At 47.2% G+C, this 27,786-nt stretch overlaps 1 long non-coding RNA gene across 1 annotated transcript in view; it reads left to right on the top strand.

Annotated features, from left to right (window-relative positions):
- The first annotated feature begins 2,794 nt into the window (after positions 1-2,794).
- The window catches only part of LOC139059107 (uncharacterized), a 39,349-nt gene continuing 14,357 nt past the window's right edge, over positions 2,795-27,786 (top strand). The window contains exons 1-2 of the long non-coding RNA XR_011513914.1: positions 2,795-4,028; positions 4,128-4,217. This is a non-coding gene — a long non-coding RNA (uncharacterized lncRNA). The remainder of the gene's footprint in view (positions 4,029-4,127; positions 4,218-27,786) is intronic.

The following is a 27,786-nucleotide window of genomic DNA, read 5'->3' as shown; positions in this document are numbered from 1 at the left end:
TTCTCATACTTATGCCGATATTGTGATGTATCAGACACCCTCCAACACATGGAATTGGTGTGCCTATGCACACCGCGAGAAAAACAGTCAAGATGATGCCTCAGAACCGCTACAAGCCATCGAAGAAACGTGGCAGACAATGTTAAAGGCACAGAGCCTGGAAGATCAGCGAAGTCTGGTGGACCGGGCCCGGGCTGCGGCATTAGCCAACCGTTTTCTGGACTAAGAGAGCCGCCCTCCTAGAGCGAAGAATTGACACTTTCTCGCTATTTCTCACAATAAACGTTCATTCCTCCTCCTCGGCTTGCAGGAATTTGCAGGTGTTTCTTTTTGCCTATTTCTGTTACGAATAACAAATGGATGAATGAATACTACTCGACTATCGTTCCCACGCCCATTTTCGTCTTGAGTATGTAGACGCCAAACTTGTTCTTCAACATGTATGCGTGTACAAGGGGTGCATAAGAAATATTGTAAACGTGGACTTCAGTGCCGTCAGTTTCCACGAGGCAGGGTAACATTGCAGCGGGGCCAGCGCTGAGCTTGGCCACCCTTGCTGGTCACCCAGCGGATAGTCATCAAGTGGCCCGCCACAGAGAAGTCCAGGCAGCACGTGCCGAGTGACGGGAGCAGGAGGGAGGTCATCGAGCTAGACGTCCCTCATCGACGCGTCCCCGGGACGTTTATTTGTGTTTAAGGCCGAACCCCCCCCCCCCCCCCCCCCCCCCCCCCCCCGCGGACGCCGCCTTGTTTCGGCTCGCGGCCCTCTTGGAGCCGCGGCTGGTGATTAATGGGCCGCCTCGCTGAGTCACCTCGCTCGCGCCTGACCAGAGGGATTTCGCTGGTAGCGCCTCGCATCAGAGCGCGCGCGCGCTCGCATGATAAAGGCCCCGGCGCTGGCGACTGACCAGTCGCCGGCCGAGGCCGAGGCGTCTTTGTCCGCTACCCGCCGCAGCCTCTGCCGCCTGCGCGGCGCGCGCTGTGGCTCCTTGCTTCGCTCGGCTCATTGCGACCTCCTGCCCCCTTCCTCCGGGGTCTACAGCATTACCCCCTGTGCCTGCATCCCTGCCTTTAGGTTGCAGTCCAAATCGCGATCCGTTGTTTGTTTCCTGGGGGCAATAAATTGTACCTTTGTGATCGAGTCGCCTGAGGTTGTGGGAAGGGGGTTGTAGAAGGGGGGGTGGGTGTAGTTGAATGCTAGATTCCCGGGTTGCCACTGCTATCCACTGCAAGGGATAGCCCAGCCAGTAGCTTTGTCCGGGGCACCCGCGAGGTGGAGGGGAGCAACATCAGCCAGGAAATGAGCGTCTGCTGCTGGACGCACGCGTCTTCTGCATCCGCTCGACTGGAGGCGCAACTCCTGGGGGCGTTGTGATTGGTAAACAGGCAAACACGTAGCATCGATCTGCTTCGTTTGGTGTTTGCGCAGCGTGGCGAGTCATGGGTGACGCGCGTGGCCGGTGGCGCCCTGCTGGCAGCGGCAGGGGCCCATTGAAGTATGAGGGACTCTTGCTCCCTATCGCGGTCCACGCAGATGGGCCGTGAGGCGATAGTCGCCTGCTTATGACCCCTTGTAATCATGGGTGTAAGCGGCGCTAAACGAAGATTAACGCGCTTTGCGGCTTCCGAACGACGAGGAACTGCGTTATGCAGCGCAGAACATGGGCTCTAAATAATCAAACATGTTCATAGACGAGTACGTAACTGGTTATGACAGGAAGGGTTGTTATGCAATTTTATATAGTAAAAACCTTGAGCAGGTGGAAGGTCGGGAAGCAGCTTGCATTGGCTATATTTCGTTGTATGTATGGTCGTATTTTTAATGCGATAGCATCAAATGAAACATTAAGCGAGAAAGCCGGCGTCCGTACCAGCGAAACTACACCTAAATTCTCATTGGCTGCAACGCAACTTCACGCGCGCGCCTCGACGTAGCAAAGTGGGCGAAAGAGAAAACCTGCTGTTGCGCTGGTGCACCAATTGCCGTGTGAAGGGAGAGAGCATCGCCGCGAGATCACGTCACCCTCGCTCTCGGAAGCCTGTGTTAGCCGCACAAGCTCTCCCCTGCGCTCTAACTTCACCTCGGTAATCGCTATAACGGGATTATGTATTAAGAAACACAAAATATCGAAAGAAAAAAACGGTGTTGGTAGTTAATTTCGAACCCTACGGTGCCTCGCTCAGAAGCCGGGTATCTTTCCCACTGGACTAAACCAGCTTCTCCTAAATAGCAGGCCTGTGCATTCTGCTTTGACATTATGCTCCTTGGACCGAAATTTCCAGTGAGAAGCCCGGCGTGACGAAAGCGGTGACGTCAAAATCAGCGCGGAACTACATGGTAGCATTGCATTAGATTTTATGGCAGTCGGGGAAGGTAGCATGACGTCATGGATCGAAGCACACCGGCCTTGTGCTATCTAGGCGTTGGTCAAGTGTCTCAACGCGCTCGCTTGCCCATGAGGTGTTCCTAACCCGAAGGACCGCTCAACGGCGTTATATTGAACAGTACTGTCTTATTCACAACTCATAATAAATGCTTAGGTGTTCTCGAATTTCTAGCACACACTTCTGTGTCACGAGATTTCAGGGATGAAGGCACTGTTCCTTAATGTTGTTTCTGACGTGGGATTCAACGTGTATTTCTGGCATAATGCGTTGTTTCAACTCTTGAATTCCGATTATCGTTTCTCCGTGAAGGTGCCTGTTTCGGCGGCGGGACTTATTAAGCGTTCACTTTATCTCATTTCGAGTGCAGTTGTGCACTTTGTGACGCAGGCAAGATAAGCACGTATCACACAAGCTCATTCAGAAAGATGTGAAGTATAGGCAAGGACAGTGTGCGAGGATTCCTTGCTTTCCAACATTTAACAGCTTCTTCTTCTGAAGCACTAAGCCTGCCTTTTGTTTGCTCGTGCAGACATCAGCTCATGCAGACTAGCATATTGCATATGGGCGCCTGAAGCCGCAACGATGAATGTTCCATGCAAGGTCAAAGACACCTTCGTGCAAGACGGGTGCGGTTTCCTCCCTTCGGTGGCTATTGTCACATTCCACCTGGGCCGCAAATGATAAATGCCTCCGCCGAGCTCTTCAACGCTCGGCAGCAGCAGCAGCAGAAGGCGCATGCGTGCCGTCTTGCGGGGGAGCGAAAGAGTGAAAAATGCGCCAGTTTCTACTCACAATCGAGTCCACCCCCCTACGTCCGCAAGAAAAGAGCCGTCTCACAATCCGCAGCACATTACAGGCGCGCCATATCTCATCGCACAGCTTCCCGAGTCGTCCGCGTGCCTTACATATATGCATATGTATATATATGTGTATACCGCGGAAGGGGGAAGGGGCACGTATGGGACATACAGGGAGCTGACGCACAAGCGTATGGTAAGGGCGTTTCGTCAAAAACCGCCTATTCTTCGGAGATACCGCCGAAATAAGAAGAAAAAAATTGTCGAAACTGAACCAAGCAGAAGGAAAGTGAGCCGGTTTCCGCGGACCATACGGGTCATCGTTTCGGGTGAGAAGGCGACGCTTGACAGCACGAAAGGGCAGCGTGTTTGCCCTTTTGCCGGGCTCTCTGGAAGCGAGGAAAGCGCAAGCACAGAAAAAAGGGGTGAGCGGGTGTTTCGCCTGCGACCCGCGACCGCCTACGCGAACAGGCCTGACATCTGCGGGAGCCTGTCGGGGTGTTCCGGGGTCCGGCTGCGGTGCTCTACCGGAAGGCGCAGGGCGGACCCCAGAAAGAACGCGGCGTGCAACGCGTGACGAAAGCGATGCGTTCTGCCTTATCGGTCCGGTCGGCGCTGCCACCCGGCTGCTCCGGGAAATCCCTGCTGTCTTCATCTGCGGCCTTGGCTACTGATGTGGGCCACGGCAGCGCTTCGCGGCACCGCTGAGTTGGCAGAGCGTCTTGGCCACGGGTGGCAATCGCCAAGTCCCCCCGCAGTTCACACCCACGAGCTGGCTCCCTGGGGTTCAGCCGTGACTGCGAACGTGACAACGGCGCGGCTAGAATATTTTACCGTGTCCAGGTGGGTGTGCTCGTATCTTTCACGTATACGCCTCGCCTTGCCGAGGAAGATTCGTCCAGGTGCAAGCTGCTACGGATGCGTGATTTGACTCCCTTCTAGGCTGCGACCAAACCTTGGGTCCGTCATTTGAGCACTATACTGCCGTAGCCGCTGCTGTACTTCATTCAAGGTCATGCGGTACCTACCAAGGTGATTTGTCTGCATGCTGTGTGTGCGGTGACTTGCGACATAATTTAGGTATACTTTTATATTCTAGATTATATCAGTTCGTAAGTATTGGAATTCTCGCGCTTTGCGCGCTCCTGTAGCGTGAGTAATAGAAATCATATTAGCCAACTCGACTGAAGGCGCATGAGCAATATTGCCTTAGTTCATTTCACACACTGAAGTGCTTTGCTCTTGATTGGCCTTAAATAATGCGGAGCTGAGGGCAATGTATGGTAATGTCATAACCGAGATTAACCACCTAAATGGCCTTATACACCTGCAATGGTGTCACGGCGGTTAGTGCGTTATCGCAAAGTCATCATGCGCTTATGGTAAAGTCCAAAGAGGTTTACCTAGACAAACACGAGATGCAACCGGTAAGGTGCGAATGATATCACCTCGACTGCATCGAAAAATAAAGTAGGACGGATTTGTGTAGTTTGTTCACCGTTAGCTTCAATTGCTTGCATGGGATAAATCCATCATCCCTTCATGCTGGTCAGGGATGCTACTCTTTGACGTATCAAACACAGATTCCAGAATAGTTTAAAGTTAACGCTTGGTTTAGGTTGTACTGATCTACCAAATAGTTTCCTAAGATGAGCTTGTCAGGCACACGGTCATCTCAACGCGAGATGAACCAATAAGAGTGCTTCTTAATTCGTTTGAATGTATTTCGCTTCTTGCTGTGCTTACCTGCCGTGGTGGCTTAGCGGTTGTGGTGTTGCGCTGGTAAGAGTGAGGTCGCAAGATAGAATCCCTGCCGCGGCGGCCGCATTTCGATGGGGGCGAAATGCAAGAACGCCCGTGTTCCGTAAATTGGCATGACATACGTTAAAGAACCCAAAATAGTCGAAATTAATCCGGAGTCCCCTATTACGGCCTGCCTCATGATCAGATCGTGGTTCTGGCACCTAAAACCCAAGAATTTAATTGTGTTCTTGCTGTGCACGCACTGTGCAGGTGCATATACATTATTTTCAGGTCGCATCGGCTTGTTGGAATGACTTTACAACTGGATGCATATGGGGGTTGTGATGTCACGAAAAGTGCTTACGCTAGAACTGTTCGCAAGGACAGATGTCAACCAATAGTGATTTCTCAGAATATAGTTAGCGAAGGCAGCCTTGCAGGTGGGCAGAGGTGTGTTAAATTTGTAGATACGCGATTTCCTTGTAACTGGATCGATGGTGAACTGACGTATGAAGGACCACGTTGTATGAAAGCACTTGCCTTGATAATTCCACGCGTGCGCTGGTCAGCGAGCGTGCTTTTGGATGATGGTGGCCTTTCTGAAATAGCACGCTGATCTTTCTAAAAGCACGCTGACCAGCAAACGCGTGGAATTGTCAAGTCATTTGCCATCATCCAACGTGGCCCTTCATGCATCAGTTCACCACCAATCCACTTATTACGCAAGGAAATCGCATAGCTGCAAATTTAACACATCCCCGCGTATACCAGCAATCTCAAGTAATTGTTTTCATGTTTTTCACGCTATTATGTTTTCACTGTCGCTTATCTGCCTATATATTTCTCGCTCGCGCGATAAACATACTTGTTGGAAGTCAGCACCTGTGCCGTATGCCCCTTTTATGTGTCCCGTTATTTGCGCTGTTTGCTTAAGTATGTGTTCGTGCCAACAAGCTAGCCACTACTCTGAAGGTAGCCTTGCATTGGCCAACAGCCCTTACGAAGAAGAAGGTTTGGGAATTCAGCTGCTGTTCTTTGTATGTGTGTCGCTTAAGTACGTTCATTGCTGAATAGTCACTTCCCCGGCATCAACGTCAGTCTGTCAAGTAGACACACGGTAATTTATTTTGGTTAAAAAATGGGCACTTATAGATGTCAAAAGCATGTTATTATAGTTATGAACATGTATATGTGGCACTGTTAAATTCTCCCAGCAAGGTTCATGCATGTAAACGAGCAGCAACTTATTAAGTTCTTTAACACAGTTTCCTTTCAATACGGTCTCTGAGTATATGTTGAGAATTCGCAACGCATTCAACAATAGGAAAACCATGTAAATGTGCAGCACAGAAATCGCAATACATGGTACATTCAGGTCTCTGTTTTCTGTAGCTTCAACGTCAAGGTTACATTTCAAAGGTGCCTTTATGCTGGAATATGTTTGAACGTTGCAAGATATTCATAAAATGCTGAAGCTCTGTAGGTACTGAACTTAATTTCTCAATTTGCTTTCGAATGTCATTAAACGCTACATAAAATAGCATACATATATAGGTGATGTTATGAACGAAGTGGGAGATTAGAGCACATTTCAGTCATGCGGTCATGTTCTTTTTCAAACTTGTGAATAGCGCCACTTAACACGTTCACGACTTCCATTCTTAGTGACGCCAGTGAGGTCTGATTCGCAGTAAGTGTCAATTTTATTTGCCAAAGGTCCTAACAAATTATATCATAAGCTAACTTCTAACTTAATTTATATCATTCACCCCGCAACATTTACGTGAATATAACGAAGACGTGGTCTCTACACTAGATAACTTTAGCCTGTATTATATAGCAGTTTGTTTCTGAGGGAAACGTGTTTTCTGTTACTTCCTTGTGTTATTTCTCTATGAAGGTCAGGTTTATTATAGTGTTTTTATGAGACTCTCGTTATGGCTGCTTTGTTATAAGTTACTACATGTAGCTGCTGTTATTATTGCTTTTATAATCAGTTGCGGTCCGCAAGTTCTGTCTATAGTACGTTCGTGTCCCGCTTTCCTGCCTTATGATTGCGCTAATCTTATTCATTGACTCAGGCAATTGCTTTGTACGGAAGACCACAATGCAGTATCTGTGTACGTTACGTTCGTTTATACTGTAATGCAAAATGCGCAAGGTAAAATTGTATTTACACAAGCTTTTCGCAATAACGCAACCATTTGCAGGAATTTCACAGATTGCCCCTTGGAAAATCTGTTGAACGTCACCGTATACATCAGTATAGCTCAGAGGCCAACATAAAAAAAAGATATATATATATATATATATATATATATATATATATATATATATATATATATATATTTAGCGACTTAACCGAACTTCACTGCTGCAGTGGTTGGATCCTGACGAAAACGCTGCTATACGGCAAGTGCCGACTAATTGTCCTAAATGAGTGTTATTCGAAAAAATTACCCTTAACACGGCACTAGCCAAAACTTGTTGAAACTGTGTTGATCTTTGAGGTACTCTGACGCGTTGCGGCGAAGTTTAAGAGATTGTCGAAGGGGCAATGTCCTAAATTCCTTGGTATGTGCAACAGATTAGGCAATATGATGGCCCGATCACACGAACGCCTGAGCGTATGTTTTAGTGGCTCTGTGAGGTCATTAGTCTGGGATTTTCAGGCGCGCGCTTACAGACAGCGCGGCTTCACCCGACCACTCGGAGAACAAGGAAGCCCCCGCTACATACAATCAAATCACTAAACACTACTACCTACAACGTACAGAGTATAGCCCGCCACACCGCACGCTCACTCGAGCTCAAGCGGTTACGCTCAGAATGCTACAAACAGACACATACCCCACGCAAAACAGACTACACCATTACATGCCTGAGCTCTACGACAAGTCTTATTGCACCAATTGCAATACATCCCTTAACGTCTATCATTTACTCTGGCCGTGCTTACAAGCTCACATAAACTCCGAACCGGACAAGCGCAAGTTTGAAGAAGCAATTCGGAGCGAAGAACTCGCTCCCCAACTCTGGGCCGTCCAGCAGGTCCACGACACCGCCAGGAAACTCAACCTCCCGGTTCCGTCGTGGGAGACGCCCACTCCATGAGAGCCCGAAGCTCGTGGCCGGCAGGAGCTTGAGTAAAGTTGATTTCCTTCCTTCCTTCAGGCTGCACTCAGCTTGAGTGTCGTGCAAGAGCGAAGGATATTGTCAATGATGTTTCTGAGGAGCTGCCAGGCCCTGGTCCATTTGAAGGTGACCAGGAGCGCCGTGATGAAGCCTCCTATGAGAGTGTGGAGAAGGACGTACGCGATATCAGTATAGCGTTGCTGGTTGGACGGGCATGTCTCACGACATATCGCGTCACAGTATATACCGAGAAGTACTAATTGATTTTTATTCTGAACTTGGAGAGCGGGATTTTCGGGTTCTCCAGCCAGGGCGACACGAGCTTGCGGACAGTGGTCTAATAATGTTCAGTGCTCCGTTGTGTGTTGCGGGAGCACCATACTTCGAACTATACCACGATAACTACAGTATGATCGTCTTCATGGCAGTTCAAGCCCCATATAATTCAAAGCCACGTCTTCACAGATGCAATATATTGCATCTGTGGTGTCCTGGCTTTGAATATGATAAATGAATCTCTTAACCCTTGTGTAGTGCTTGCTTCATACTACGGTGACGAGGCTATATCAAATGAAACTATGGTGGAACAAAATCCGGCCGTACATAAGAATCTGTCCAATAGAACCATAGAGTCCGTATAGAGTAAAAATATATAAAAACAATAGGGTTCACTTGCTCATGGTGCCTAATTCCTGTTACCCAGTAAAAGAAAAAAAATTTGACGTTCAAGCATCTACACCAAACTGCTATGTGACGTTTTCATCGGCATCTGCAAAAGTTTGGTTACGACGCAACTCATATTTCACACTCTCCAGGAAATCAAAATCAAGTGACAGATCCGACGTGCCCAGTTAGAAGGAAAAACTGCATGATTTCTAAAATAAGGTGGCAACTGACCGCGTATCTTTCTAAGTCATCTGTGAAAATTGAAACCTGAAGGACAACAGTACTCGAACTTTCCAAAGCACGATATGCAAGTGAAAAGCAGCTTCTCATTTTTTTAATAATGAAGTCTCTCTTTTTGATTGCGATGACATGTGCACCAGAAATACGATGCCGGTATAAGCCGCTGACAACGTCTTTGCAAGCGTTAATTGTTCTTGCGGGTGCATAAGGCGCTCAACCTGGCTACTGCACTCATGCAAATGGGGATTTATGTACCTGGGTGAACGCAAGTCCTTCCTCACTTTCTTGCGCAGGAAGCTGGTATTGTTCGGGACTTCATAATGGAGTCCATTCAACATGTATCAACACTGGAAAGGCAGTAAAAAGCGCCACTCGGCCGTCGTTTTCACCTTACATAGCGTCAAAAGTGTAGCTGCAACGTCTGGCTTATGCACGTGGGTATGCAGCAAGCCAGGTGAAAAACCCCTTTATTCCAACTCGACATTTTCACCACATACAGATTTCGCATGACCGCATACAACATGCTTTGTGAACGGACTCTGTTCCTGATTCCTTTTCAGAGGGAACCAGCTCTTCACCGCCAGCTCTCCCCCATACCACCCCACTCTCCCCTCTTCCATCCCCCGTTTTTTTTTTTTTTTTTGTCTCGGTTCAAGCTTTCGTCACGTTCATTGTTCGGAGGACTCGTGCGGCTTTGAGCAGTTGTAATATTACGTCCACGCGGCCGCCAGAAGTGGAACCAGCGACGATCCTGTATAGGGGTCGTGCGCTTGTGCAAAGTGAGCCTTGAAGGTGCATACATGAACACAAAAAATCCTCACGTCGTCTGGGATGAAGGGTTTCGTCTGGGAAAATTTCATTGTCAAAGTTTTGCCTATAACCGCCTCAGATGTTTTTGGGCGTTCCCCTGTCCCCCGATGTTTTCTGGGGACAAGTCCCATTTCCACTTGGTCTAGCCGGACATACGCGTGTCTCGCTAAGTAGAAAGGAGACTTGTCTGTAAAGTGGTGGTCGGCACACACCACCCAAAAATATGCTTTTTCCATAAAATGTGAGTTTACGCCATAGGCTTTGCTGTCTAAAATGGTGAATTTTACGTTAGATTTAATCGCTACAGCCACACCGCGTCTCTGCACGTCGCATCAGCGAATGTTTAGCCAGAACCGAGAAATCTTCGCTGCCATGCGCTTCTACATTCGTTGCCCATTCAGCGCCACCAAGGAGGTCTTGTGAGCAGAGCGTAACGACTGCACAACTAAAATAACGGTGCCCACACATAAATGTCGGAAAGCTGTCATTTGACACTTTTTGATTGCATTTCCCGGCTGCGTGCACTGGACAAAAGTGTGCGCAAGCACCACTATGTTCGCTACTCCAGATAACGTTACATGCATCGAAGTCCCCGCTGGCCAGTACAAGTGAGTTCAAGATACTAAACACATTCAGCAAACTGTCTACAGAAATTATACTGGAAGCTTGCAGATAACGACTGCTCACCGTCAGAGATGTATTTTCAGATGAGATTTGACAGGCGACTAACTCCGGTACTGAGTCGCTCGAGTGTGTCATTTATGGGATGGTACGTCTGTTTTCGCGCGTAACATCGCTCTGTTGTTGATAACTGGATGCGATAATTGATATATCACCTAATCAAAGAGGTGAACATTTAAAGTATATCAATATCCTCTTTTTTAAATTACCTAACAAACAGCTTGTTGGTAAATTTATAGACTGCAGAGTACTCAATAATGCCAACTGCACTAGGTTTGCACATAGTTTGAAATTTGTACTACCTGAATGTAACACGAACTATGGGAAAATGACATCCTCGTCTTCAGCGTTAAAAATATGGAATGACTACCACATTCTCTTAAACCCCAACCATCTTTGACTGCATTCAAGCAAGAATTGAAATGTTTTATTTTGTATAAGTAGTTTCATGCTAGATAATGTGTTTTGCTGTATAGTTATGCTTTCTAATATACGTACTTATTTGCGCATGATTTTTTACCAGTGTAATGCATTTTGTGCGTTAATTTCTTTAAATGTACTTTTTAATTTTGCTCGGTTAAACCCACGTTTTGTACACCAATATTTTTTAACCGACGGTCCCGTTGCAGTCGTTGATTTTGGCACCCATTTTTCCATACTACCTCCACAGACCTAATCATTGCTTGTAGAACTGATAGTAAACTGAAGCTGAAAGCTATCTTGCGTGCCTGCCTCCTGTATACATAAATCAGGAAAGTTGAGCTCAGGAAAGTTTGCGAAAATGAGCTGACTTATTTCGAAGTCTATTAACATTCCATTGTAGTACGGCAACATTGTCGTAACGATTATTCATAATAAGCGGGCAGTCAAAGCTGACGCTGGTTGCGGAAGTACCAGTGGAAGTACCAAAGTAATGCTTGTACCTCTGACAGGTTCAATGAACCTTCAATGGCTTATCAATGGGCCCCTTTCACGCCAACTTGGGCCACTACGTATGCGTGGCCTCTTTAGTGACAAAATAATGTTTTAAAATCTTTCCGGTGCTGGGCGGAATGGAACCCGTGACATATATATTCGGATTCTGCCAAACACCGGACAAATTTAAAAAATTTTCTTGTCCTGATATATATCCACACAGGTGCCATGCTCGGACTTCGCGGCCCCACCGCTAGATGGTGCGGCGTGTTCGTTGGTAAGGGCAAGAAAGGAACCCGGCTGATTACACGCCTCATACATGACGCCGTTTGGTGGTGTCAATATGGCGTGTCGCTGCATTGCTTCAACGCTGATCGTATTAAATTCGACATTCATCGTGAGATAGGCTATGTCTGATTTTTTTTTTTGCCAGTATGGCCACGTGCTTGAAATACTAGAGGGACAATCTTGTGCAATGGCTCGCCTTCGTTATTATGGTTCGTGTGTTTTCTTTTCCTTCACTCTTGCATGTCTAGTGTTTGCGTATGCTAAAATGTTCTTTTTTATTTTTATTTATTTATTATATTTCTCACAGAAGAGTAGTAGCCCCAGGTGCTAGGCTTCCAACCTCTGCAGTTAAACAGCATTTAACGCTACCTGCATATACCGTCACGAAAGGGGGTAAATTGGCATCTCTGCAGCATTCAGATCATATGTATACAGTGCCCGGTGATGAACTCTGGCTCTGTATTTATGTACGGTATGCGTCCTAAAGAGTTTTGAAAGACACGTTTTTACGCAGTAAGTGGATAAGATCATTCTGCACTGACTACATTTGTAGTACTGGTTTCGACCGTCTCAGAACAGTGCTCGCTATGAAGCGGTTGGAACTCTAGATTACATATCTTGCATACAAGTTAATGCGTTGAAAATGGCTATTATCAAAAACTCGATGCTATATGTATGACCGTTTGCTACAGCAGAGTTATCACTGCATCGTAAAATGTCGTTAAAAGCAATAGTTCCTTAACATACTTACTTCAACAAATAGTTGATAGTCATCGTCATCAGCCTACATTATGTACACTGCAGGACGAAGGACTTTCCCTCCGATATCCAATTACCCCCTGTCCTGCGCCAACCGATTCCAACTAGCGCGTGCGAAGTGTTGCCCTTATTCTATTGGAAATTATCTTGGCGAAAATTTCATATAATACTGGAAGTAAGCTAATGGGCCTATAATTTTTCAGTTCTTTGCCTTCCTTTTTGTGGATTAGTATAACGTTGGCATTCGTCCACTTCTCTGGGGCCCTTGTAGTCGATAGACAGTTCATATAGTCACTATCAAATCTCAGTGAGAATTGATAGTAACCAAGTTAAAATTATTGCTGATAATTGTGCATGCATATTTATACCATTTTTAATTGACATGTCGGCATCGATAAATAGTTGCATATACTTGACCGACCGCTGTCAGCAGACATTTCAGAAACGCTGTAGGCGCTGGACATTTTTCATAGTCGAAAGAAGTGAACTGCACCAAAAGACACAAAAACAAAACGATAATCATGTTTAGCACAGTTCACCAAGATCAACCATAAGCGAGGTTCAGTTGCTTCCTAACGTCGAAATAACGTGGAAACCACTAAACAACTGAAAAAGAATAACTTCTCGAAAAGAAACGGTTAGGAGTAACTCCCGCTAACCGAGTTCGGATAACGGCTGATAAGGCGGTGTATTATGCGCAAATGCACATAATGCATGAAAATTTTTGCCACATTTGGCTTGGTACGGAATGACACAAGAGGGCTGAAACGTCTTATGCAACGTTTACATTATCAAATTAATCTCAAATTCAGATGAATTCTTTTTTTTTGGCAATGGCGATTGTTATATTGTGAATAATTTACGTTCACCTTGCATATATTTTGCATCAACTTTCCGTAGGGGAAGCGATTGGCATAATATCGTGTTAAAACGTAAGTGCAGTGACGCTTTATTATTATTATTATTATTATTATTATTATTATTATTATTATTATTATTATTGTTGTTGTTGTTGTTGTTGTTGTTGTTGTTGTTGTTGTTGTTGTTGTTGTTAGTAGTAGTAGTAGTAGTAGTAGTAGTAGTAGTAGTAGTAGTAGTAGTAGTAGTAGTAGTAGTAGTAGTAGTAGTAGTAGTAGTAGTAGTAGTGCTGTTGCTGTTGAACGACTGTCGATAATTTTGATGTATGTTAAATTATGTATGAATACATACATACATACATACATACATACATACATACATACATACATACATACATACATACATACATACATACATACATACATACATACATACATACATACATACATACATACATACATACATAACCTTGGCGCATTCGTTTCAATTGCACTAGTGCAGTTCTCGCTCAGGAAACCAGCGCCATCTCCCGGAGTCATCTACACCTATTACAAATTCTTGCTTAGCGCCAGGCCAAATGTGCCCGTGTGCGAACATGAGTATTCACTTCTAAATCACTTTCGCTAACCGTGTGGAAACTTGCGGCCAGCAATAGCCCACTTCTCAATATAGGGCGCGCTTATTCTAGTGCGATGTTTGGAGCACTTATATCTACTACATAGATGACATGTGCTCTCATTGCCTACTCTGAAGCGATTAAAGTAGTTGCGGCCTCACTCTCTAATCACCCTGCATTTTCTTTAAATTTTAATTGAGCACTCTATCTTTTGTTAAAGCTCATCTGCTGTGGTGTTAACCAGTGAAGCTCCTGTTGTCCCGTTTACGCGGGTACTTCAGCCGTTCACACTGCACCATAAACAGTCTCCTCTGGCTTCGTTGTATACCTGACACTTGAGAGAAACTTATTTTAAGTTCTGCTATATATACTTGTGCATGATCCACGCAAGATCTGATACATAAATTATAGGCGGCTGTTTTTTGTATGCACACGTAGTCACGTGGTCAGCGAAGAAACACGCGTTTCCTACGACGTGTTTTCTTCCTCAAAGAAGGGCCCCCAGTCAAAAAAAAAAAAAAAGGCACCTTCCTGTATTCTTCGTGCGCTCTGAAAACAACTATGATTTTGCGCTTGTGACAGCGCATCCCCCGCAAGGCGCATGGAAATGGGGGGCGAGATGGGAAGTGGAGAGGGGGGGGGGGAGGAAAGCGTTTCGGTGAAACGGGTATATTCTCCGTCCGTAAACAATGCCGAGGGTCGCGAGCTTCTTTCCTGGCAAGCTCAGGGTCACCGTCTTTGTGCCCGTGTGTATACCATATACGTGGGCACGCGACGAAAGTCATTCGGATGCTTGATGACACTTGACCGTGAGGCGGCCGGAATCATCGCGAAGATAGGAATGCCGGAATTTTGGCCCATTAGACACGCACGCTCCATTAGCGCACCGCGAGGGATAAGTGAATCCGCGGTGTTTTCCTCGAGACTCGTATCGCGTCAGTGTTTGATGCCGCGGTGCTAAAGCTTCTTGCGCGCGAGTTGGGGCTCAAATCCTTGGTATTGCTGTTTTACAGTTCCGACTGGTATTACTAAACTGTAGAGAGAACAGGGAAGGGGACGCTGATAGGCAATGCGGCTCTATTGAAATACAGGTTGGGCGTGATTGATTCGTTTTGGACGAGATTGAAAACGCTGGCAACTATTCTTGTTGCTTGTTTCTTCACAAATATTGAGTTGAGTTGTGTTGGATTACGGTATACAGCTTCGAGCGATCGAGTAGCGAAACGGGGGGACAGACGGTGCGGCTTGTTGCGCGCAGGTTGAACTCCATCTTTCCCGTTAGTATACAATCGCAAATGCTCTGACGGAATCCTGGCGCCACCTCAATTGATCAATTGATATGCGGCTCTGGTCGGAGCAATCGCCGGCAGCTCTTACGAGGCCAATACCCCTGTCACACGGTCACTCGAAAGCCTTTTGAGCAAAAAGACTTTCTCCTGAAAAATTGATTATTTTTATTTATTTAGACAATACTGCAGGCCATCAGGAGGCCCTGGAAGGAGTGGGCATAAATACATTCAAATAACGCAAAAATACACGTAATTCAGATGAACCGATACAAAAAGACCAAGTATTATAACAGCAACAACAACTAAGGCAGAAAGTGTGAAAACAAAAACAAACTAATAAAGGGTGCTTTAACATGCCTATAAGTTCTATAATAAATGCCAACGCTGAAGACCACCACAACTATTCAAGTACCCAAAAGTTAGGTAAGGCTATACAATCAGGCTAGTAAAGAAATGCACGAAATACTGCAACAAAAGCAAAGCAATGACTTACCAATTACAAACAAGCAAATGGAGACGCATATGCATAAGGTAAAAAGGTACCAGCAATACAGAAAGGTATCACCATAAGGTACTAACAAACCAGAAAAGAAAAAAATGATACCACTACGTCATATGTAACCATTTGCTCGGTTATCTCAGTGCTCTGCAACCATGCCGATGGAAGAACATTCCAGCCATTTACCGTGCATGGAAAGAAACAAAATTTGAACGAATTGGTTCTGGCGCTGAAAGGGGTATAGACTTATCACGGCGATGCCTTGTTTTTCTGGTGAATAGAGGCGATATATAATCATCTGGATTTAAAGCTAGTTTCCCGTGCTTCAGCTGAAAAAGAAACTTCAATCTCTGAACCTTGCGCCGAAGTTGCAATGATGTTTGAATGTCACGTTGACGCAGACACATGACAGGGAGCGATCTCTTTTTCAGAAGCGGTCTTTTCTGGAAGCGGAGTTCGTCGATCTATTTTACGGCCGGAAAGGAGCAGCCTCGAAACCAGTGGGCGCCGGCAGTTATCATATATTACGAAACTAAGCAAATGCGTATTTTTCTGTCGCCTAGGCTCATCGTAAAAAATATTTTTGTCTCGCAGGAGGTGTACTAAATCCAGTAATGCTCATTTTCTTCTGCACCCTCGTGAACAAGTCGAACGGGCCTTGAAAGCACGTCGAACGCTTTCCAAGCTACTACAATAAATCTTTACATTAACGTCTCTTAATCTGGTGTTATTAAATTAGTTTGAAAACTGTGTAATAAAATAAGTTTTCACTTTGTATTTCTAGATGCATCAGTTTATGTTGGCCGATTTTATTTCGAACTCTAGCGCCACACGTTTTCCGTAAAGCGTCTCCAGAAGGAAACATAAAAAAAAAAAGATAGCTGGTGCCGTGTGTCTGCCGCGCAACACCTCTTCAATAAAAAGTCTTTCAACTTGGTAAAAGCTGCTTACGTCAAAATGTTTTTGCGTGCTCGTGTGACAGAGGTATAAGTGTATCTGCAGCTAGTAAAAGTCGTCCTCCTCCTTGACTGGCTTTGATATATTTCACATTTTTTCATGCGAGAACTGCCAACTAATTTTAAAAAAAATTAGACTTGTGCACGTTGCAGAAAAAAAAAGGAGCCGATTACAGTTATATTTACTTCAATCAAATATGTAATTACTTACAGTTATCAATTACTGCCCCACAAAAGTAACTGTGACACTACTCAAAGGTAATCGATTACTTTCAAGTTACTTTCCTACCAGCATTTATTAATTTTGCACGAATGCAGTGAATATGCAAACCGAGCTGGCTTGTCTGTTTCAGTGCGTCGTTGCATTCGTTCACACGTTGTTTAAACAATTGTTTCTCAAAATTTTCGTCGCTCATATTCCCTCTTTATCTGAAGACTTATCAGCAGCTACGCTGAAAATTCGCTGGATTTGGGCGTTGGAAGGAATGGCGGTGCTGTAGCATATCAACACGAGATGGCGGTAGAAAAATGCCGCAATGCTCGCGCGTAGGCACTGTATGAATCGTAACGCTTCAATGTTGTTCGAGCTTGGAGAACACGCTCCTGGTAGGCAAAAGCTAAAAAAAAAAAATCGTCCGCAGTTCAATTGGTGGCAACAACTTCTAAAGTGGCCATCGGTGTGGTGTAATAGCCCCGTCAGTTCAATTCGTCAGCCAACACCCGCTGCAGCTCTTGCCGACACCCTTCATTCCTTATCCCTTCAGACTTAAAGCCAAGAATTGTAAGGGATGCCAGCAGAAGTTCACGCTCCTCGAAAAGGTGGCTAAATCTGTAATGTAATTAAAAATATAAGTGCTTATTCGTCGGCCTTCAACATAGTGCTTCTGTTACATTCGCAAAATAGTCGCATGCGAGTCACGCATCATGCAGGCAGACAGGAACATGTTTACTTAATGGCCATAAGCTTGTCTGTTTGAGAGAAATCAGAGTCTACGCTTAGTAAGGATTTGAGTCGCAACTCTCAACGCGCATGAATGCCGTTTAAAAGCGCCGCCAAGAAAAGTGTGCAAAACTCAGGTTTTCACTTCGACACAGACGCATCCACAAGGCTGTCGCATTGGACGACCACGGGCGTGCTATCTGTAGTTCATGCTAAAAGTACTAAAAGGTGCCTCTCCTGTCACAGCTTGTCTCACCAATAAAGCAACTGGTTACATGCAATTCGCTACTGAAAAATGTAATTGAACTAACGTGACTGCTAGCGAGTAAAATATGTAATCGTTAAATTACAAAATCGCCAAGAAATGCAATTGATTACAAGTAACGAAATCACATGTACTTCGTTACGTACAAGTCTTTTAATAAGCTACCGTAAGACTGCCATGGCTAGAAAAGATATTGCTGAACAAAAGCAGTAAGCAATACTTGATAAGAACTACGGATATTTGAGGTGACTAACACATGCTGCTACGTTTCTCCGAATTCCTTGCGAAATTCTGCGAGAAAAATTTCATGTCTGCCTGCCGCACCACCGTGGAATTCTAATTCATGGGGTGCTCCATGGCTGTTGTTGAGCTAGCTAGAAAAAGAAAAAAAAGGAAAAAAACTGTCACAGGCATAACGTACAAACGTGGCCGAATTGTTGCTCTCTGTAATTAGGATTAATGATATTGAAATATATTTTATATCGATAGCAAATTAGAGAAACTGCCGTGACCGAGACAGCAAAAGTTCTGAAGTTGGGGTTCGATAACGACCATGTTTGAAAGAGTTATCTCTGTATCAGCACACAGTTACGCTAACCAAGCATTATGCACCGATATTAAGCAGCGCTTGTCACTCTACCGGGATGTTATGCGAACAGTTTGCTGATATATTGTGGTGTGGTTAATAATGTAAGCAACTCTAAAGATTGCTGCTCGCGTGGCTGTGCATATAGGTGCATTGCGATATTCTTAAGTTGAAGGAAAGGCGTTCATAAATGTGTAACAATACTAAGCGAACATTGAGGGTCAATGTTCATTTAGTATTGAGTACGTACGTGAGTACGTGAGTTTTTTTGTTTTGTATTTTCGCCGACGCCAGTGGTGAACCAATATAGTTCTCGCTGGTGCCTCGCATGGAACACATTTAAGATTAAAAATGTGTAAGAAAGAGTGCTAATATAGTGCTTCGTTTGTCGCTGGATTTCTCTTAATCGCGCGATGGGCGTCTTCGTGGAAATACCTTCAAGAATACGCATGGGACAGCCAGTGACCTGCGAGTTGCCCATAACGTCAGTCGTGAGGTCAGCCAACAGTTGAACTGGCACATGATCGCAATGGCTTTCTATTCGGCGACGTATCCACAGTCATTCACGTAAAGCAGCTCAGGGCAGGGCACCGAATCGAACAGAGCGCACGTTTCCATTGCGCTTTGTTGGCGACAGACAATGTGACCCGAACGGTCAGTTACGTTCGTCCATTGAAGGTCCTTTTCTTTCATTTCTTTATCTCTCTATCTCTCTTTTTCCTTCCTGTCCATTGCGGGCACCTCCACAGCACCGTACGGTGCATAGAACATCGTGAGCAGCCAAGAGATCGGTCCACATCTGCGGCCATCGTCAAGCCCTCCCCGCGCGTGTCCTCCCTGCCACGGGAGGCGACGCGACTGACCCTTGGTCGTGGTCAGCTAACGGTCAGCCGTCGCACATTTGTCACGAGAGCCGCCGCCGCTGCTGTTGCTGTGCGGAGAACGCGATAGCAATCGCACGCGTGCGCTTGCGCGGACGGGCGTGTGCCGCGGTGAAGCTGACTGGTTCCAGCTCGCACTTCGTGGAATCGAACGCCGCGGGCTAGGCACTCGTGGCCGTGGCCGGCTGCCTGCTTTCCACGTATCTTTCCGACGCATCTGACTCCCTTTCTCTGGTCGGGAACCTGCGTAGAAGGCGTACACATATATATGTACAACTGAGTATCGTTCTTTTCTCTTTTTGTTTGTTTGACTGTATGGTGGAGCTGCTTCTCGAGCGAAGCGATAGTGAGCATTATGATTTTGAGCAAACGGTTCTTTCTTCTGTATAACGCTCACGCGCTTCGCTTTCGGGGTTTTATGCTTTGACCGCTAGAAAAACTTTTCTTTTTGGACAGCCATCGCTTCCAATGCTATCGTGCAAGGCAATCTGCTGCTTTCGCTCGCAGCTCACTGTCCTCCACTGCAAAGTAACATTTAGGCTCAGTAAGAGCTGGGCGTCGACGAAAATAACAAGAAAGAACTATACATAATCGTGGCATTTTGTTTCCCTAGTGTACAGACAAATCGGTGTCATCGCGATAAAGTCGCTGTACGAGGTGCGAGACCCACGTCAACCGTTATTCGCTTTTTAGTCTAAGGCCTTACCTCTTCCACCGACCTGCATTGATGGGGAAGGAAACATTATAATAGCATCTGTCGCTTTGTTGGGTGCGAGCGTGGATGCTCAAGACAGGGTCGTTATGCGCGGCATACAGCTTTCATAGAACCGATGCTGTGCTCCGCCTTTATGACGCGAAGCTAGCTTCAGAAGACTACTGTATCTGTGTTATATATATATATATATATATATATATATATATATATATATATATATATATATATATATATATATATATATATATATATATATATATTGTTACGGTGAAGTGAAGGAAGACGTTGAGTTGGACTAGAGAAAGACGAAGTCTGGCGGTTGCCTGAACGCCATATCCATCATTTGTAAATATAAGTTATTTTACACTCGTGGGCCTGCTTTCTTCCCGCAACATTTTGGTGGAGGTGCTGGGTACCACCACGGAACTTCGCAGCGGACGTCATCTACCTGCTGCCACAATGGCAAATCAACCGACACAAGCGACAACGCCTCGGCAGCCCGTGCCCACGGTCATCCTCACTCACCCACGGGACCCAGGAACATTTTGTGGCACGGACAACGTCGACGTCGAGGACTGGCTTACGATGTACGAGCGAGTGTGCGACAACAACAGGTGGGATCCTACAATGATGCTTGCAAACGTAATATTTTATCTGAAGGGAACTGCGAAGCAATGGTATGACACACATGAAGCTGACCTAACGAGCTGGGATGTTTGCAAAGAAAAAATGCGAGACCTGTTCGGCAGACCTGTCGGTCGTCAGCTGGCAGCTAAAAAAGAACTTGCGTGCCGCGCTCAGACGTCCACAGAATCCTATGTCGTGTACATACAGGATGTGCTGGCCCTCTGTCGCAAGGCTGATGACAACATGACCGAGGCAGACAAGATTGGCCATATATTGAAAGGTATTGCAGACGATGCCTTCAATCTCTTGATGTGTAAGGATTGTGCCACTGTGGATGCAATTATTAAGGAGTGCCGGCGCTTCGAACAAGCGAAGGGCCGCCGCGTCACTCAAACTTTCGACCGGTTGCCCAATACCGCCGCGACATCTTCTTGCGAAGACCCGCCGCGGTTCGTTCAGCCCGCAGGACCGGAAGAAATAACGCGCATCGTTCGCCGTGAGCTTGAGGCCATGGCCCCGGCTCCCGTTCGTTCAGACTGTCGGGAAAGCGTACCCGCTATCTCCCTTATACAAGCGGTCGTTCGGGAGGAAATAGCAAGTTTGGGCATTCCATCTCTCTGCTCAGTCCGCCATACCAACACCTACCAAATTTCTCCGACCGCTCGCTCCCGGACGCAAAGCTTTCCACCGCTCCGTCGCAACCCGGCTGAATGGCGCACAGCGGATGATAAACCCATCTGTTTTAATTGTTCCGGTATTGGACACATCGCCCGTCATTGCCGCAACCACTGGTCGTCGCCTCCTCGGTGGTCGTCTCCGAGTCACTACAGCCAAGTACCCGACAATCGCACTTTCTCGCCCTATACGCCGACTAGGAACATCAACGCCGACAGTGCTCCACCAAGATCCAGCCGATCCCCGTCTCCGCAAGGTCGTAGGTCCCGTTCGCCTCTCGTTCACCGCTCTTCGTCCCCTTCTGCAACCGGTCGCTTCGCTTCGGGAAACTAGGCGGTGCAGCTCCCGGAGGTGAAGCTGCAACTCCGACCCGGCCCACAAATCCTCTATTGACCCTGCCTACATGTGGAAACCTGCTGGACATTGAAGTCGATGGCGTTCCTGTTAGATCTCTCGTTGATACAGGAGCGCAGCTTTCAGTTATGAGCGCTGCTCTCCGCCGCCGGCTCAAAAAGGTTCTGACCCCCGCCGTACCGTGCACCGTGCGAGTCGCCGATGGGAGTACGTCACCTGTCCTTGGAATGTGCACAGCACGTGTGACCATTGGGGGCCATTATACCGTTGTTCTATTTATCGTCCTTGAACACTGCCCACACGACCTAATTCTCGGCCTCGACTTCCTTTCGAAACACTCTGCCCAAATTGACTGCTCCGCAGGTGTTGTACAGTTGGACCTGCCGCTTCCTGCCGACGCAACCACTTGTGCTCCACACCGCTTATGTGCTGCTGAATTTGCAAGGCTGTCTCCACAGGCTGCTACAAATGTCCTGCTGACGCCCTGTCCTCCCGTACCTGATGGCGAGTACGTCCTGTCGCCGCTTACTGACGTGGTTTTGTCGCGTAATATTGCCCTACCGAGCACCTTAATTCGGATCCGCGAAAACTGCGCTCGCGTGCCCATCCTCAACTTTGGGTTCTCGTCACATGTTTTGCCACACGGTATCGCCATAGCGCATATCACTCCTTTGGAAGAATTTCAGATTTTTTTTTTGACCTCTGAATCCTTCCTCAGTACGAACGGACCTTTGTCATCCACTCCTTCGTACTCGACGCCTGCGGACGATGTTTCTAAGATGATCGCCCCCGACCTTCCTTCCGAGCAAACAACAGCTCTTCGTCATCTCCTGTCATCTTATCGGGACATCTTTGATTTGGACGACCGTCCACTTGGCCAGACATCTGTTGTCACGCATCGCATCAACACCGGTGACGCCAGCCCAATCATAGGCGGCCATATCGTGTCTCGGCAACAGAAAGGGCCATCATACAGAAAGAAGTAGACAGGATGATGGACAAGGACATCATTGAACCCTCCAGTAGCCCGTGGGCATCACCGGTTGTCTTAGTAAAGAAAAAAGATAACTCGTGGCGCTTCTGCGTTGACTACCGTCACCTCAACCGGATAACAAAGAAGGATGTTTATCCCTTGCCTCGCATTGATGACGCTCTTGACTGCCTTCACGGATCCCAATACTTTTCATCAATTGACCTCCGCTCCGGCTATTGGCAGATTAGCGTCGATGAGATGGACCGCGAGAAAACCGCCTTTGTCACACCGGACGGTCTGTACCAATTTAAAGTCATGCCCTTTGGATTATGCAATGCGCCAGCTACATTCGAGCGCATGATGGACTCTCTCTTGCGCGGCTTGAAGTGGTCTACATGCCTGTGTTACCTCGACGATGTGATTGTGTTTTCGCCGAACTTTGAGAGCCACCTGCGGCGCCTCACAACCATACTCTCCGTGTTTCGCAGGGCTGGCCTTCAGCTAAACTCCTCCAAGTGCCATTTCGGTCGCCGTGAAATTAACATGCTTGGTCATCTCGTCAACGCCGCCGGAATCCAACCTGATCCACAGAAAGTTCACGCCGTGCGAAATTTTCCTGTACCTTGTTCAACGAACGATGTCCGTAGTTTTCTGGGCTTATGCTCTTATTTTCGGCGATTTGTGAAAAATTTTGCGGACATCGCTCACCCTCTCACTGACCTTCTTAAGAAAGACGCCTCTTTCTCTTGGGGACCGCTACAGGAGAAAGCCTTCTCTACCCTGATTGAGCGGCTTACCACTTCCCCGATTCTCTCCCACTTTGATCCTTCTGCGCCCACTGAAGTACGAACTGACGCGAGTGATCATGGCATCGGCGCTGTCCTCGCTCAGCGTCTCGCTGAGCTTACGCTAGCCGCCGCCTTTCCACGCCCGAGCGAAATTACTCCATTACTGAGAGAGAATGTCTCGCGCTCGTATGGGCGGTCGCGAAATTTCGCCCGTACCTTTTCGGTCGGAGCTTCTGCGTTGTCACCGACCATCACGCCCTCTGCTGGCTCTCCTCTTTGAAGGACCCAACTGGACGACTTGCACGTTGGGCATTGCGCCTACAAGAATATACATTTTCTATTATATATAAGTCAGGACGCCTGCATAAAGACGCTGACTGCCTGTCCCGCAATCCCGTGGATCAACCGGACGATACCGATGCAGACTCGGACATCAGTATTCTGTCCCTCTCCGGCTTCCTCCACATTGGCGACGAGCAGCGCAAGGATCCTGTTCTTCGAACACTTATGGACCGCCTAAGCTCCTCGCCCAATGACCCGTCCCTTCGGATGTTCACCTTGCGCGATGGAACTTTATACCGTCGTAGCGTTCGTCCTGACGGCCCGGAGCTCCTCCTAGTCGTCCCCAAGCACCTTCGACTCACCGTGCTCCAGCACCTTCATGACGCTCCTACTGCTGGACATCTGGGCGTCACTCGTACTTACGACCACCTGCGGCGCCGCTTCTTCTGGCCTGGCATTTATCGCTCTGTGCGCCGTTATGTCGCTTCTTGCGACCTGTGTCAGCGCCGGAAGACGCCTGCTATGCCTCCCGCTGGTTTGCTTCAACCCATTGATATACCTACAGAGCCCTTCTTCCGTGTGGGCCTCGACCTCCTTGGTCCGTTTCCAATTTCCATCAAAGGCAACAAATGGATTGCTGTAGCAACCGATTATGCCACTAGATATGCCATCGCACGAGCCCTGCCAACCAGCTGCGCTACAGATGTCGCCGACTTCTTACTAAAAGACGTCATCCTGCACCACGGCGCCCCTCGCCAGTTGCTGACGGATCGCGGCCGCTACTTTCTGTCGAAGGTCGTTGATGATCTGCTCCGCTCCTGTTCTGCAGAACATCGGATTGCTACCGCGTACCACCCTCAAACGAACGGCCTCACCGAGCGACTCAACCGCACACTCACTGAAATGCTCGCCATGTACGTCTCCAACGATCACCGCGACTGGGACGTCGCTTTACCATACGTCACTTTCGCATACAACTCGTCCCGTCACGACACTGCCGGATTTTCACCATTTTTCCTTTTGTACGGCCGCGACCCCACCTTGCCTTTTGACACGTTGCTACCTTCCGCAGTACAGTCACCCAGCACTGCTTACGCTCGCGAGGCTATTGACTTAGCCGCCCAGGCCCGAGATGTCGCCCGTCATCGCCTCACAGTCTCGCAAGCTTCTCAAAAGCGACGCTACGACCTTCGGCACCGAGACCACCATTTTTCACCTGGTTCCCTTGTCCTTCTCTGGACGCCTTCACGTCGTGTCGGCTTGTCGGAAAAATTACTGTCCCGTTTTTCTGGTCCGTACCAGATCTTACGCCAACTGTCCGACGTGACCTACGAGATCGCCCCACTCGGTCAGCCTTCCGTGCCTCCCAACTTAACCAGTGATGTTGTTCACGTCACCAGGCTCAAGCCCTATGTCCCCCCAATAAGTGAGGCTGTTTAACTTGCACCGGGACGGAGCTCCCCCACCGGGAGGGTGATGTTACGGTGAAGTGAAGGAAGACGTTGAGTTGGACTAGAGAAAGACGAAGTCTGGCGGTTGCCTGAACGCCATATCCATCATTTGTAAATATAAGTTATTTTACACTCGTGGGCCTGCTTTCTTCCCGCAACAATATATATATATATATATATATATATATATATATATATATATATATATATATATATATATATATATATATATAAACGTGGACTGAACTCTACAGAAAAAAGTTTTTGCTATGCTCTTGTACAGCTTACACATACCCTAGACGGGAGCAAAGGTGTACACCAGTGTCGCTTTTGAAGGTAGCCGTGGCATCGGTGCAGCGTGTCTCAGCACCACCACCGATATTATCGTGCTTAACGTAAATTTAAGCATTTTGCTAGTAAATTATCCCTGATGCACTACAAGAATTGCGTTTCTTATACTGTAAGCGTATACGTATGGTAAACCAGAAATTGCCGAAAAACGAAAGACCAGTGCTGGTACTCTGGTCTCTTTTTCATAGCTAAGGAGCGTCTAAATATGCGTTTAAAGAGAATCAATGACTCAACTTATATGTATCTTCGACAAGTCTTCCTGCGCCTAAACGGCCACAAATCTAGACGACAATAATTTGATCTTTTGCTTGTTAACCTTTTCTTACCAAATGAATTCAAATCTAGTTTTGAAATGATGCTGTACTGTATATTTTGGAATTACCGGACGCCTTTCTTTTATAGTGTCCCTGAAAGACCGGTGTATATATATAGCATATAGGAAGGCCCCCGCCACCGTCTCCATTTGCCCCTGAGCTTTGTCGGCCGGCTCCATGACTCACCGTAGGGGCTTAGGGGCTGTGTCGTTGCGCTGCTAAGCGTGAGGTCGCGGGATCGAATCCTGGCCGCATTTAGACGGGGGCAAAAGTGCAAAACGCGCCCGTGTGTCGTGCATTGGGTGCACGTTAAAGAACCCCTTATAGTCAAAATTTCTGTAGTGTCCCGTTGCGATGGGCCTCATAATCATATCGTGGCTTGGGCACGTAAAAGCCTAGAATAATAAAAAATAAAGATAAAAAAAAGCCGACTCCATGCCACATTGATGTTGTGTGCAAGCTGTTAAAAAACATTGCGCGTAAGCAAGCGCGGAGTGAGTCTCACTCCGTGCTTGTTCCTCGTACTCTTTGCACTGTATATAGCATCGCCGTCACCACAGCCATCGGGAGGGGCATCGTCGCTTTTCCCGCAGAGTCATCTCGGTCGAAGAAGAAGGAGGCGAATCCCTCTTCCTCCCGCTATTGATCAGGCCGCTCCGGGCTAATCGCTAATGCATTACGGAATTGCTCTTAACCTGTTCCCCATCCGAGGAGAGGCGAGAATCGCTCCCCTGAAAGGTAGCCCGGGAGATGGATGGCGCTGTAAGCCGTCGGCAAGCCGTGGGCCGCCGCCCCCCAGCGGCAAGCAAGCAAACGGGCGCAAGACAGGAGGCGCGCACTCTCAGTCGATCGTCCCGAGAGCGTCGGCACCCACGCCAGTGAGCGGGATAACGGCGCTGGACTGTGTGGGGGAGGCGGAGAAGGGGGATCGCTTCGGGGCGCGAGCGCGTAGTTTTGTGCACGCGTGGCGCGTCGGGGTTGCACGCCAAGCAGAGACGGCGTGCGCCGACGACTGCGACGTTGACAAGTGCGCTCTTCTGGATCGACAGGGTTTATTCCGCGCGCGTGAAGAATGTTCGTGTGGTGGTGCGCCTGGTGCTTACATCAGCGTACTGATGAATGAATAAATAAATAAATAAATAAATAATTAAATAAATAAATAAATAAATAAATAAATAAATAAATAGATTAGAAATAAATAACTGATTAGATTCAATGTCCCCGGAGGAACACTGTGGCTTTGGAAGATGCTCAGGCTGAGTCTGGTGGATTTCTTCTGTAACAGTGCAAAGTGCGAACTTTTTCCCCCCCTCTTTGAAGCCCCTTTACTCTTCCCTAGTGCACGATAGCCTACCGGGCTCAGCCTGGTTAACTTCTCTGCCTTTCCCTTCTGATCTCTCTCTCTCTCTTTATCTCTCTCTCTCTGTCTATCTCTCTCTTCTGAACAATTGGTGTTATTTAACGTGCCCTCAAACATAAAAAGACATTTGAAGGAGTGAGAGTGAAATCGAGGTTGCGCGTTAAAGAACACAGGTAAAAATGTATCACTGCGCGAGCAACGAGAATTAATGAAGAAAACGAAAGCAGGCAGTCTGCGCGAATGGGACCGACTGTGTGTCGCTACCAGATTGTGTTCCCAGTCTAAAGAATATTGTTTCCGCATGTCATCTCATTATATTATGTGCCTCAATAAACAAGGGGAGTATGGTAGCGCGATTCAAAGACGGGACAAGAGAAGACACAAAGGGACACACACAGCGCTCTGAGAGTGCCGTCTTTGAATCGCGCTACCATACTCCCCTTGAAGATGCATTACCAACAAGCCACGCATTTGCTTTCGAAGAGTTCTTCCCGCACCGATTTCGACATCGAACTAGCGAAACTTCGAGCGATTCGCCGTCGTGCGGAACGAAGATATAGACGCACGAAGTCCAATTATGATTT

Source organism: Dermacentor albipictus, chromosome 4 (genome assembly GCF_038994185.2).
Source record: "Dermacentor albipictus isolate Rhodes 1998 colony chromosome 4, USDA_Dalb.pri_finalv2, whole genome shotgun sequence".
Taxonomy (NCBI): Eukaryota; Metazoa; Arthropoda; class Arachnida; order Ixodida; family Ixodidae; genus Dermacentor; species Dermacentor albipictus.
Note: the sequence above shows the minus strand (reverse complement) of the source record. Positions and strands in the feature narration are given on the sequence as shown.